Consider the following 12612-nt stretch of genomic DNA (forward strand, 5'->3'; position numbering starts at 1 on the left):
TAACGGGGAGGTGAGGATAGTGTTTAACGACCGCACGTGCCTCGACATGGTGGCTGACTTCTCAGCTAGGCTCGGAGAGGGCTCAAGGAGTGGGCAGGTGAGTAGGAGCGGGAATGTAATTGATGAGTTGCGTTCTGAGAAAACCGGGTTTAATGCATGTGCGTAAAGTGTCGTCCCAGATTATCCTGTGCAGTCCGCACAGGCTAATCAGGGACGACACTTTCCGCCGTAACTGGATTTTCATGTAAAAGAGACTTCCTTTAAACGAAAAATACCAAACAAGCGGAAAGTGTCGTCCCTGATTAGCCTGGCGGACTGCACAGGCTAATCTGGGACGACACTTTACTCACATGCATTAAGACCAGTTTTCTCAGAACAAGGCTCAATTGATGAGTTGCACAAAATTCATTTCGAGCCGCTTTTAATCCCCCCACCACTCAGGCTGGCATATTCTTTCCGAAGAGTCCGTCACTCCGTCAGTGTGTTAGTACTTCATTCTGTACGCACTTTTTGTTTTCCACTCTGCAACTCAATCAATTTCCTTGAACGTTCATTTTAGTCTCTGGTATTGTTTATTAGCAGAAAATGGAGGACACTAGTCAAACCCCACGAGAAACTTTTGAGTTATGGGCATGGGTATATTTGTTAAAAAAGTATAAGCAAAATAACTTTGAAAATTTTTTCTCGCAGAAAAACATAGCATGGGTGCGCGTTCTAGAACATAAATCCTCAAGTTCCCATCTACGGGTTAATGTACTTGTTAAAGTTTGCGTGCCACAACGCCATTATCTGTGTCCTGATGATGGAACTTTAAGGGCGCTGACATTCGCTGATGACCGATCAGTCGTTTAGTAATTTGTAAATTACAGTTTTGTAACGAAATATGTTCAAGTTTACCACAGATTTTCCATTAAAACTGTCTCATAATGTACATGTAAGGTCACTGACAGAAAATGTTCATTATACCAGGTTTGTTTATTGTTCTCAGGAGTTGGGGTAATTGCCTTTTAATAAGAGTAAAATAGAGATTGAAACCTAACACCGGAAAGAACTTTCACATTGTGAAACTTAAAGAGGATCTAAACAGTCTAGTGGTAAGTATCATTTTTGACGAAAAATGAATTTTAAAGAAATTGTCCGCGGGATGGATCCTGTATTCGGCTGCCGCTGTATAATTAAAATGCCATGATTTTACTTTCAAAGCGGAAGAATAGTCGAATGCTGAAATATCCTGAAAATTCGATTAAGCCTTTATCTGGGAAAACTAGGCTAATACGTGTGCAAAAAGTGTCGTCAAATGTTAGCCTGTGCACTCCGAACAGGCTATTCTGGAACGATATTCTGGGATGACACTCCGCTTAAACTACATATTCACCAAAAAGACTTCCTGTAAACGAATACCATAAAAGCGTAAAGTGATATATCTGATAAGCCTCAGTCGACTGCACAGGCTAATCTGGGCCGACACTTTACGTAAATGTCTTTAGCCCAGTTTTCCCAGATCGGTGAATCTGTATACATACATATTTTTACAAACAGCAATAGTTGCTGTATTAACTATAACCATAACTATGTCGTTCGTTGTGATATTTTAAAATCATTTGGCACATTTGTTCACCATCATTGGACGGTGTGTCGCGCGAAAGAATTACGTCGATATCTCAAAGGTCAACGTCACACATTGAGTTCAAAGGTAAAAAGAGGCCTTAAATGAGCTTGTCCGGGCCATATCTATGTCGTTCATTGTGAGATTATAAAATACTTTGGCACATTTGTTCATCATCACTGGACAGTGTGTTTCGCGAAAGAATTACGTCGATATCTCCATGGTCAAGGTCATACTTTGAATTCAACGGTCAAAATGGCCATAAATGAGCTTGTCAGGGCCATAACTATATCGTTCATTGTGAGATTTTCAAATCATTCGGCACATTTGTTCATCACAGGGTTGGCATATTGACCGGTCAATTGAGTATTGACCGGGTCGGCATTCAATACCCGGTTAAAACCGGTCAATACTGGTCAAAACTGGTCGATTGGAAGTTGAAGCATTTAAACATCACAAAGGAGCTATTTTATATTAAATCAATAATTATTATGTAATTGATAAACATTTTTTGGAGTTATTTATTGTAAAAAAATCTTAAAAGCTGTTAAAAAATACTTCTTTATTATTTATGGAAAGGGCCGCAAATACATAAGCCTTGATAAGGACGAAGGCAATATCTTTATCTCAGTGTATTATGGCTGTTACGAATACACTAGGTGACGAATACGATACGTATCACGAATACCGGGTGGCGAATACGAATATTTATTCGCGAATATGAATTTGAATTAACAAATGTAATACTGACAACTTGACAGAACATTTTTTGGCAATTTGATTAATTGAGTATCATTGCATACTGAAAATATGAAATATAACTCTTTGAAATCACAAAACACTGACAAGAAGTGCTTAATCTTTGAAGACAGGTTTGAAAACATGACTAGTACCAATAAAATCCTTGAGTAGAACAATTAAGAGTCAACAGTTGACACATTAGTGAAAGTACCCATTCACATTTTTAATGAGCATATGCCAGATAGGTGATGTAGATGATATTTCAATGTAACCTGTCTGACATATGCTCATTTGATATATTGAATAAAAACAGTGTGATAATAGAAAAAGTATTGAACAAGAAATAGTTTTCATTACTCCATAAATACTGACCATAACTCAAATATTCAACCAGTGCCCGCGATTTTTGTTGATAATCTCACTGTTTAACATAGTGGGTGGGATGAACATGATGAAAAACGCCGGAACAAGTAGAAGAACATTTAAATATAGGGGTTTATTGTATGAACCTTCATTTGTATGGTAAGATGAGATGATTAAACATTCAAACTCGAAACTACGTTGTTTGTATTCATCAAATATTCGGTTCGGGAGGTGGCGAATAATGACTACGATTCGTCCACAGCCGTATTCGAGTATTCCGAATGTATCGTTACAGCCCTACAGTGTATCACATCTGTTACTAAATTATTATTACTATTGTAGTTACCATAGTATTTCACTTATCTATTGATATATCTATTTGATAAGCAGATTGACAAACAGAACTCTTGTGTTTTCTAGGGTCATAAATCTGGCCCCTAAGCCTTAATTGGTAATAATGCATGCAGTGTTATGTCTCTGATATTGACAATGAAGCAAATCTGCCTTTAGGCTATTGCATATCACTCACACAAAAGGGGATTACTTGCTATTAATTTAATAGTTACTTCTAACGTGTCTCCTTTCTGTATTAAGAGAGTTTTTTCCGATTCATATTAAAAAAGTTCTATTGGTATTCAAATGAATAAGCAATCAAAGTTCTTGATTTTGACAAGAAATAATGTTTTCCAATGGTGGGTCTTCTCTAGACTCTTCTTTTCAATTGTTTTTTTTTCTTTTAATAATCATTTCTTATTATGTGTTTATGCCCCCGGATCGAATGATCGGGGGTATATTGTTTTTGGCCTGTCATTCTGTCTGTCATTCTGTCCCAAAACTTTAACCTTACAGTAAAGTTTTGCAATAACGTTTGAAATATTGAACACTAATAACTTGATATTTGGCATGCATGTGTATCTCATGGAGCTGCACATTTTGAGTGGTGAAAGGTCAAGGTCATCCTTCAAGGTCAAAGGTCAAAAATTAAAAACTTTAATATAGTAAAGTTTTGCAATAACTTTTGAAATATTGAACATAACAACTTGATATTTGGCATGCATGTGTATCTCATGGAGCTGCACATTTTGAGTGGTGAAAGGTCAAGGTCATCTTTCAAGGTCAAAGGTAAAAAAAAATAGCGGCGCATAAGGGGGCTTTGTGTTTCTGACAAACACATCTCTTGTTTATTTTTATATCAATCGAAAATAAAAGATTTGTTCACTATTTTGTTTAAAGTATTTAAAGAAATCCATACATGACAAGTAAGGGTCGTGTCAAAGAGGTGCCATTTAAGGCCCTATAATCAGTTTTGGGTGCCCCCACCTGTATACCGGTAGGTGAGAAGACTGTGGGGAGAGTGGGGCATGAGGAACAACTCATACACAGTAATTGACACGTTCTTGTTGAATCAAGCACAGAATTATCTCAGTATTCATAATTCATTAGAATTGAAAACAAAGCTCAATCGACCAGAAAAATCAAATTGACCAACTAATTTGCAAAATTTTGAGAGATTGGCCTACAAATTGCATGAACAGGTATAAAATAGTGGGTATTAATAGCTTAAGACATAATTGGCAACATGCCTGTTTAATTTATATTATCTATATTGTTTAATTAGACATGGAATATTAATCATAATTAGGGGTTAAGTTCAATCGACCAGTAATGACCACTTCGGGAGTATTGACCGGGGCGGTTTTAAACGGTAAAAACCACCTGTTAAAACCGGGGGCGGTCGATTGGTGCCAACTCTGGTTATCATCATTGGACGGTGTGTCGCGCGAAATAATTTCGTCGATATCTCCAATGTTAAGGTTTCACTTTGAGTTCAAAGGTAAAAAATTGCCATAAATGAGTTTGTCCGGGCCATAACTATGTCGTTCATTATGAGATTTTAAAATCATTTGTTCACCATCATTAGACGGTGTGTCACACGAAAGCATTATGTCGATATTTCCGAGGTCACACTTTGAGTTCAGAGGTCAAAAATGGCCATAAGTGATGATGGCATAATAATTCTTAAAAATCGCCATAAATTAGGTTCTCTTGTTTTGTGAAGACAGCATGCAAAATAGTCGGTGTCAATGCGGCACGTGGGGGTATACGTCACGTCTGTGACAAAGGTCTAGTTTTTATAATTTTTATATTAAGAATATTAAGTATGATATATGTGGTTCGTTATCATTGTTAACCATTCTCAAAATTTAGAATATTTGATTGCCACAACTAAACCTACGTATCTTCTGTACGTATACAAATGTTAATATGTTGCATATATAAACGAAAGGATATGTGGTGTAGAGCTGTAACGATTCACCCATCATTCGATTCGATTTCGATACCAAATGGTCAAATTCGACCATTATTTGCTGTTTATTTTGCAAACTATTTCATGTTTGGTTTGTCCAGGGCATGAATTAATACATGTGTGTTTGGTAATGTTATTTACTTATTATGTTCTACATTTTAAGTGTTTAATTTTTGAAATTAAATTAAAAACGCAACATTGTTTTGTAAGTAACAAATTTATTGAACAAAACCTCCTGTTGAGTTATTCTTAAATAACATAAACTGCACAATGAATCACATGTGTTCAACAGAAAAAACCCATGTAAGTATATAAACAATTTCCAGTTGACTTCTTAACAGAATGCAAACAATTTGGTAAGCAAACCATATGTATTGAGGAAAAAGATGAGATCAAAACATCACATGGGTATAATTTAGTAACAGTAACTTTCTGTTATCAAAATGTAGGTGATACAAATCCCATCTGAAATATCAAGCGAGTGTTTTCTCTTTAAATATTGCCTCAAATTTGTAGTGCTTCCAGATTAGGGTAACTTGCGTCAACAAAACACATTTTGGAAGTTGCCTTTGCATCAGAACATTCGCGAAATCCGAAATGTTCCCATACTTTTGATTTTAAATTTGACGGTGCGTCTTTCAGCGTGGTTGAAGAAGCCGTTTATCTGCATTTGTTATGCTCAGCATGTTATTCATTCATTCATTGGATGCCATATTGGCTATTGACCAATCACAAGACGTATTACAAATACGTATGGCAATGAAGTTTAGACGACGAATTTGGAAAGTAAGGTTTAAAATGCGGATCAATCGGGATTGCAGTGAATCGAATCGAAATTGGCCGTATTGGTATCGAAATCGAATCGGCGGCGTTGAACCGGTTTTTCGATGCATCGAACCGAATCGTTACAGCCCTTACTTATGGTGAAAGGTGTACACAATCAGACATTTAAGACGCGTTGAAGATTTCTTTCTCATAATTTTTGTTGTTGATAAATAAACCAACGCGCTGATGTCTTTGTGTGCAATGCAGCCGCCTTTACTATGTAGCGTCTTGTACTTAAACACTAAGATGCGTTATATTGATTCGCGCGTCACGTTTTGGTATTCATGTGTTCATTTTTCTGTCTGCCTAGGTACAATTGTGTTATAATTATGTAAGTCGCTTAGTTCGATCTTGTTTAATGCTGGGGTAAATATGAGGATCGGCTAGCCGCTAACCGTCACATCCCAAAGGCGTTCAAAGGCGGCGATACCAGGTTTAGTCATATTATGTAAATAGTTGGTGTTCAGTTATTCAACTTCAAGTCGCGGTGGTGTAGCGGATATGGTGTCCGCTTAGCTATTGGGAGGTAACGGGTTCGATCCCCACTGCGGAGCGTTATTTAGATTCCCCCCATAGTCACTAAGCACTGGTTTTAGTCCCAGGAAAAGGACCCGAGGGCGTTTCAAATAAGCCTTAAGCTTTTCATGCAATCGAGCTTAAATAAATATGTAAGGAAAAAAACAAGAATTTCTCTCCTGATATAGTTTATGGAGTTTCATTGATGTAATGTATTATTGATATACTGTTCGTGAATCGAGTGTAACCAATTAAGCATAGCCCTAAGTTGAACTATTTCACTCGTTTGAACTACGGTGCAATGTTGAACATTGTGATAATATTGCGTTTTAATATGTTACTTATAGTAATAAAACACTCGCTAGATGTAGATAACAAGCGAATGTTTCAAACATAAAGTGCGCATTAGTTTTGTATGTTATTTATTTGCCGCATTTTACTTTCATCCTCGTATTTGTAGGTTGTTAATGTGATAATAATACCCGCATGCAGCGTTTTATTGTGATCACCGACACATTCAAATGTCTCCGCACCTTTGAGAAATTGTTTGAATTGTATGCCAACAGATCATGCATACATGTTTATTCCAAGCTGCCAAGCGGGTGTAGTTTTATAGTAATGACCTTCGTCGCTCCGTCAGCATTTCACACCGCCAGTCTGTTCTTAACACTTTCGTTTCCGATCCGTATTTCCTTTACTTTTTTCACAAATTTGCATGAAACTTTCCTAACATGTAAGAATTTTAACCCATTTATGCCTAGCGTCTAGAAAAAAGGCATTGGAAAACAGCGTAGACCCAGATGAGACGCCGCGTGATGCGGCGTCTTATCAGGATCTACACTGTTTGCTTAAAGGAATTTCAGTATGAAATATTCTAAATATAGAAATAAATATACTAGACATCCCTAATTTTGGAAATAAATTGATCCAATTTAGAAGGATGGGAGAGTCCACTAGGCATAAATGGGTTAGGACAATGTGCAGAAATCATGAGCCATTCGACTCAAGGTCAAGGGCATGTTTCAAGTTTCAATGAGTCGCGTTCTGAGAAAACTGGGCATTATGCATGTGCGTAAAGTGTCGTCCCAGATTAGCCTGTGCAGTCCGCACAGGCTTATCAGGGACGACACTTTCCGCTTAAATGGATTATTGCTAAGAAGAGACTTAATTTAAACGAAAAATGTCATAAAATCGGAAAGTGTCGTTCCTGACGAGCCTGTGCGGACTGCACAGGCTGTTCTGGGACGACACTTTACGCACATGCATTATGTCCAGTTTTCTCAGAACACGTCTCCAATGTTTGAGCCAGTCTGACATCATTGGAACATCGTAGACCGTATGTTTATTGACACCTAACATGCTGAAGCAACTAATGGATAATAATAGTACGTTATGCGTTTTAATCATGTTAATTATCGCTTAAATGTCGCTGAAAAGTTATAACTTTAAAAGAAACGATATGTTGGGTGCCAACGGATAATATGCTTGTTCTATTTTCCATAAAAAAGTTACTTTTCGGCTAAACTGTATTTTAGCTAAGCAGAGACATGCTTTAAACGAAAAATACCACAACAACGGAAAGTGAAACCTCTGATTAGCCTGTGGGGACTACCCAGGCTTGTCTGTGATAACACTTGACGCTCATGCATTAAGCCCAGTTTTCCCAGATTACAGCTCAGTTGATCTACATGCCTAATACCAAGAAATTCACTTCACGAGTTCAATTGAATGTGTTATGTGTGGCAACTTATAGAGGGGAATGCTATTAAATGGTTTTTTCGGCTTGAATAATAAAATGTTAACGGTTTAGTAAGCTATATGAGCGTGAGTTGATCCATCATTTGATCTGTTTGTACAGTGAAATGTTAAAACGCGGTCCTTTGCATGTGTACTAACTTACGAACAATTCTGCCGAATCATTACAAACGTGCTGTTATATTTTGCAAAGGACAAAAAAAAGTTGTCTTCAAAGATAGGTTACGAAAGTGTTTTTTCCAAAATGTTGTTTCATAATTATACACGAATAGTGAAAGGCATATGTAAACCACTCTAGGTACGTTTCCGTAGCCCAGGAGTGGATAGATTGGGTCAATTCCTCGCCACAGAAGAGGGAAACTTTCTACAAAGAAAGGTCGGACAAATCAGTGCAGATGTATGTATTTCAAAGTATCAAAATCGAGTCATATAACCTCTGTGTTTCGGGATTTTTTGTCGCTAATTTGAGGATGTTTATAGATTGTTTTCCGTAAGATTAAGAAAAATATGCTCCATTCTAAACACAAGTCATGATGAAAAGAACTTCTCATGTAGGTGTCGAAATATGGAAAAAAAGATTGAATTCAATTGTTGCAAAGGAGGAAAACAATGCAAATGATAATCAGCGAAAAAATAGAATACATTTCATATTGTTCCTTTTAAGAAATTAAACGCGTTCAATATAATTTTCACATGTACATTAGTGTAAAAAAGTACAAACAATTGGTATACTTAACAAATAAAGAGTTGTTTTAATATTTTTTTTAACAATAGTTCATGGTCATCACGGAGGATTGCTGATGTTTGCTGGGTACCAAAAATATTAGTCGCGTTCTGAGAAAACTGGGCTTAATGCATGTGCGTAAAGTGTCGTCCACGATTAGGCTGAGCAGTCCGCACAGGCTAATCAGGGACGACACGTTCTGCTTTTATGGTATTTTCAGTTTCAAGGAAGTCCCTCCGTACCGAAAATCAAGTTTAGGCGGAAAGTGTTGTCCATGATTAGCCTGTGCGGACTGCACAGGCTAATTTGGGACGACAGCTTACGCACATGCATTATGCCCAGTTTTGTCAGAACAAGACTGATATGGTACTCATTTGAATCAATGTACTTTCAGGTCTGTTGAACGGGAGTTGCAAAGAATACAATGCTTTAACTGTATCCTTCTTGTATATATATATATTCTTACAAAAATAATAATAATTATTAATCAAAGGAAATTGATTTACCCTTATGCATACGCTAGCATCAGTTTTACATTTTCTTATCAGTTAAAATTATGATGTGTCAGTGTGGGCCAATTTTGTCATGAAGAATAATCGGCCTATACTTTTATGATAATGTGAATTACCAAAACTATGTAAACTATGCTATGTATATTCTTTGACTGATGATCAGACATAGTGGACAACACGGTACTGAAGACCGGACAGTCGTCAACAAATGTTTCAAAAGAAACTAAGCAAGGCGCATTCAGGCCATTTTCAGGGGACAGCAAGCCTGGTCCAAGTATTTTACGTAACTCTGAACAAAATAGGGCTCGGATTGTTGACTCACAGCCTAGATCTGTAAAAATTCATTCTCCGTCTTCTAGTGCTGACACGACTAGTTCAACACTTCCGCCATCTTCGCAATCGTTCCGTGCGCAAGATAGGTGCGCGCCGAATGGAAGGCCGATTCCCATCGGTCAGGCTTCTGTGACGTCAGAATCTAGATTGAGTGGTCTTGACTTTAATATCTCCAATTTTTCAGGTTTTGAAGGATTTAATTCTGTTCGCAAGGCGCTGATGATGACTTCCAGTGTAATAAAAGATATTGATCAACTTCTAGAGAGAAAATAAAGATTTGCACCATCACATATTTATAATGATGTGTATGTCGTTATTTATATATCACATGATTCCGTTGACATGCAATTTTTCTGATGCTATTTTGCGGCCACACATGTTTACGATAACGAATTCCTGTGTTTACGGAGTTGTCTTGCGAAATGGACATGCTTCTCTAGAGCAGCTCTACGTGATTACGTACTTAGAATAATTCTCATTTACATTACCAAGAAGCTATTATTTATTCAAAGAGAATTTACGTCGATGTTCCAAATCCGATTTGTACTATCTACTTTGAAGGCAATCAGGGCGCATTGTCAGACACTCTAGTTAAGACGTGTGTGTATCATGACACAGCTTACAGAGATCTCATTTGTCTCACTTTTTTAAACACACATCAAAGCATTTATCACATTAATTTCGCAATCGCCAAACTATAAATTCAATAGTTCGTTATTAGATGAAGTGTCTTTGCAATTCATTAATAAATCAGTTCGCCTTATCTGGTTCCAATTTCATTTGATCGCACGGCTATTGCCATTGTCGCACTGCACTCTTATGTGTGCAGTTTTGGTGCTGAGATGGGAAATTTGGTTCTAACTATAGTTGTACTCATGCAATTGCATAGAGATAGTTTTTATGTCCCCCACTATAGTAGTGGGGGACATATTGTTTTTGCCCTGTCTGTTGGTCTGTCTGTTGGTCTGTCTGTTGGTCTGTTGGTCTGTCTGTTGGTCTGTCTGTTTGCGCCAACTTTAACATTTTGCAATAACTTTTGCTATATTGAAGATAGCAACTTCATATTTGGCATGCATGTGTATCTCATGAAGCTGCACATTTTGAGTGGTGAAAGGTCAAGGTTAAGGTCATCCTTCAAGGTCAGAGGTCAAATATATGTGTCCCAAATCGCTTATTTTATGAATACTTTTGCAATATTGAAGATAGCAACTTGATATTTGGCATGCATGTGTATCTCATGGAGCTGCACATTTTGAGTGGTGAAAGGTTAAGGTCATCCTTCACAAGGTCAAGGTCATCTTACAAGGTCAAATATCATATAGGGGGACATTGTGTTTCACAAACACATCTTGTTTAGAACTTGACGTTTGTATTCTATCATGCTAAAATTTAGTTTTTAAACAGGTTTATGTATACTCTCTCAAAGCAGCTGTTGGGTATAACCATTTGACATATTTGCTTAACATATTAGTGACAAAAATACTACAATATGAATACCAGGTAGATACGTTTTATCCGCTATTCTAAAACAGGTCTACTTGATAACCAACTTCAAATAATCTCTTATTTATCACTTAGACTCGATTATTTAGACAACGAATATTTGAGTCGCGTTCTGAGAAAACTGGGCATAATGCATGTGCGTAAAGTGTTGTCCCAGATGAGCCTGTGCAGTCCGTACAGGCTAATCAGAGACGACACTTTCCGCTATTATGGTATTTTTCGTTTAAAGAAAATCTTCTACACGAAAATCCATTAAGGCGAAAAGTGTCGTCCCTGATAAGCCTGTGCGGATTGCACCAGTTTTCTCAGAACACGACACATCTATATAAAATATATCTGACGCACATTGGTATTTTCTTTTTCGAAGTCGCTACGTTCTTTTTGTCAGACAGTCTGTTTTAAAGATGGTGTGATACGCTACTACTGTCCTTTTTGTCATTTATCAAATTTATTGCGAACACGCGAATCACCGCGAACATGTCAATGGTATGAACAAGTGCTGGTTGGAGAGTATTTCCCGGAATGTAATAATTTTCAGGCGTTATGAAAATGGGATATAACACATCAACGATTGAACTGTTCATGAAATCAGACAGATTACGACAAAGTGTTATTCAATGCGCTACGATGTTACATATAGTAATTTCTACTGCTTTGCTTTAAATATTGCGTTAATGAACCCTTCAATACGTAACGTTTCAGTCTATCGTGTCAATGCCTTATTTAAATTATACACTAATCGCTATTAATTTTTTGTGTAAAATGTCGACTGATTTGTTTTTTTTTCATTCCCATACAAAGTTATTTCTTCTTTTATTTTGCAATTAAAAAAATATCTTGACGTTTGTATTCTATCATGCTAAAATTTAGTTTTAAAACAGGTATATGTATACTCTCTCAAAGCAGCTGTTGGGTATAACCATTTGACATATTTGCTTAACATATTAGTGACAAAAATACTACAATATGAATACCAGGTAGATACGTTTTATCCGCTATTCTAAAACAGGTCTACTTGATAACCAACTTCAAATAATCTCTTATTTATCACTTAGACTCGATTATTTAGACAACGAATATTTGAGTCGCGTTCTGAGAAAATTGGGCAAAATGCATGTGCGTAAAGTGTTGTCCCAGATGAGCCTGTGCAAACCGCACAGGCTAATCAGGGACAACACTTTCCGCTTTTATGGTATTTTTAGTTTAAATGAAGTCACTCTTTACCGTTAATTAAGTTAAGGCAAAAAGTGTCATCCATGATTAGCCTGTGCGCACTGCACAGGCTTATCTGGGGTGACACTTTACGCACATGCATTAAGCCCAGTTTTCTCAGAACGCGACTCATTTCAACGGCTATTCTCGACATACTTCTGATTCATGTGGGTCAGTTTCGCCAGCAGTAACTAGCATAAGTATGTGAACTTAG

The 12612-nt window shown here is 37.0% G+C and overlaps 1 protein-coding gene and 1 long non-coding RNA gene across 2 annotated transcripts in view; one reads left to right on the top strand and one right to left on the bottom strand.

The window, feature by feature from the left end:
• The window catches only part of LOC127874948 (uncharacterized), a 175170-nt gene that overhangs the window by 23615 nt on the left and 138943 nt on the right, over positions 1-12612 (bottom strand). The window lies entirely within an intron of this gene.
• LOC127872718 (uncharacterized) lies at positions 9194-10446 on the top strand. Its single transcript, XR_008045743.1, has 2 exons — positions 9194-9273; positions 9514-10446. It is a non-coding gene; the product is annotated as an uncharacterized LOC127872718 (long non-coding RNA).

Source organism: Dreissena polymorpha, chromosome 3, assembly GCF_020536995.1.
Source record: "Dreissena polymorpha isolate Duluth1 chromosome 3, UMN_Dpol_1.0, whole genome shotgun sequence".
Taxonomy (NCBI): domain Eukaryota; kingdom Metazoa; phylum Mollusca; class Bivalvia; order Myida; family Dreissenidae; genus Dreissena; species Dreissena polymorpha.